The following is a 2,304-nucleotide window of genomic DNA, read 5'->3' as shown; positions in this document are numbered from 1 at the left end:
TAGAAGACCGGGACATTTCAAGGCCGAATGCCCTTACCCACTAGTAAGCAAGCATCAGGGCCAAGAAGGCAAGGATTCCAAGAGAATAGAGGAATCCAGGGAGAAGCCAACACAAGGTGGCTTCAAAGATCATCAAAGACGTATCAGCGCAGGAAGGCGCTTGTTGCTGAAGAATTCGAGAGGACAATCGAGGAGTCCGAGACGTCGAGCTCCAGCGAAAGCAGCAGCAGCTCAGAGGATGAGAGAGGGGGGCTCATCTGCTTATACACCGAGGAAGAGGAGAATCAATGCCTAATACATCATCCACTAGACCATTAAGTCTTCTTCACATGGACTTATTTGGCCCAGTGGATCCACCCAGCATAAAGGGAAAGAAGTACACTCTTGTGGTAGTGGATGACTACACAAGATTCACTTGGACCGTGTTCTTAACCAAGAAAAGCGAGACAAAAATTGCCCTTCCAAATCTCTTGAAACAAGTTCAAGTTGAAAAGGAAGTCTCGATACTAAAGATCCGGTCAGATCAAGGTGGAGAGTTCGTTAATCAAGTAATCGAGAGCTACTGCAACGAGAACGGAATTCATCATCAACTATCAGCTGCTCGAACACCTCAACAAAACGGGGTTGCTGAAAGAAGGAACAGAACTCTCAAAGAAGCCGCAAGGACCATGCTCTCGCAAGCCAACATATCACAAGGATTTTGGGCTGAAGCAATCAACACAGCGTGCTACACCCAAAATCGGTCCTTGATAGTAAAAGGAGTTGGAAAGACTCCATATGAGTTGTGGAATGGAAGAAAACCGAATGTAAGCCACTTCCACTCATTCGGGTGCAAATGCTATATTCACAACAATGGGAAGACTCAGCGAAGAACTTTTGAAGAAAAGGCAGATGATGGAGTATTTCTGGGATACTCATCGACAAGCAAAGCACTCAGAGTCTTCAACAAGCGGAGTTTGGTGGTTGAAGAGTCCATACATGTTACCTTTGATGAAAGGGCATCAACAGATCAACCATCAAAGACAACGGAAGCTGCTGAGGAAGATCAGCCAGAGTCTATCGAGAGATCAAACTTACCTCGCGAAGACAAGCAGTCGATAGTTCGAGACGTAACAGAACTCGAGTCAGAATCAGATGATGAAGAGTCTACCAAGAAGAAAGCGCCTGACTCAGTTGATCAAAACCAGATCATAGATGTTCAACCCATATCTCAACCTTCAATGGAAGTATCAACTGAGGAGCCGCAACCCGACCTAAGATGGCTGAGAAGTCACCCTGCTGATCAAGTGATCGGAGATGTACGTGACAGAGTTCGAACCAGATCAGCTTACAGAGAAAGCATGTTTGCTTGTTTTCTATCTCAAATAGAGCCTAAGGTGATCGATGAGGCTCTAAGCGACGCAGATTGGGTGCAAGCAATGCAAGAGGAACTTCATCAGTTCGAGAGGAACGACGTTTGGGAACTAGTTCCGAGACCTCATCATCAGAATGTCATTGGTACAAAGTGGGTTTTCAGAAACAAGATGAATGAGGATGGAATTATTGTTAGGAACAAGGCCAGACTTGTTGCCAAAGGCTACTGTCAGGAGGAAGGAATAGATTTTGATGAAACCTTCGCTCCAGTGGCACGTCTCGAAGCCATACGCATCTTTCTCGCATATGCCGCCTTCAAAGATTTTAAAGTATATCAAATGGATGTCAAGAGCGCTTTTCTGAACGGACTTCTCGAAGAAGAGGTGTACGTTGAACAACCTCCGGGTTTCTTGAAGGACGTAGGAGCTGACAAAGTATACAAGTTGAAGAAGGCACTCTACGGCTTAAAACAAGCTCCAAGAGCTTGGTACGATACCTTATCCTTTTTTCTACTTCAGTGTGGGTTCACCAAAGGCCTAGTGGACAAAACATTGTTTAGGATTAAGGATGGGGATCACATCTTATTGGTGCAAATCTATGTGGACGATATCATTTTTGGTAGCACCAATCCAGACTTGTGCGAGAAGTTCTCCAGTTTGATGAAAGGAAAGTTCGAGATGAGCATGATGGGAGAGCTCAACTACTTCCTTGGACTACAAGTGAGACAACTTAAGGAAGGTATCTTCATCAACCAGGAGAAATACACCAACGATCTGCTCAGGAAATACAACATAGAAGGGAAATCCTCAGTCAAAGTACCTATGGGAACCTCTCTACGTATCGATGTCGACAGCGAAGGTCGAGAGGTCGATCAAACCACTTATCGAGGTATCATCGGATCTCTTCTTTATTTAACTGCAAGTAGACCAGACATATCCTTTGCAGTAGGTG

Source organism: Ipomoea triloba, chromosome 5 (assembly GCF_003576645.1).
Source record: "Ipomoea triloba cultivar NCNSP0323 chromosome 5, ASM357664v1".
Taxonomy (NCBI): domain Eukaryota; kingdom Viridiplantae; phylum Streptophyta; class Magnoliopsida; order Solanales; family Convolvulaceae; genus Ipomoea; species Ipomoea triloba.
The sequence above is the reverse complement of the archived record's forward strand: the minus strand, read 5'-3'. Positions refer to the sequence as shown.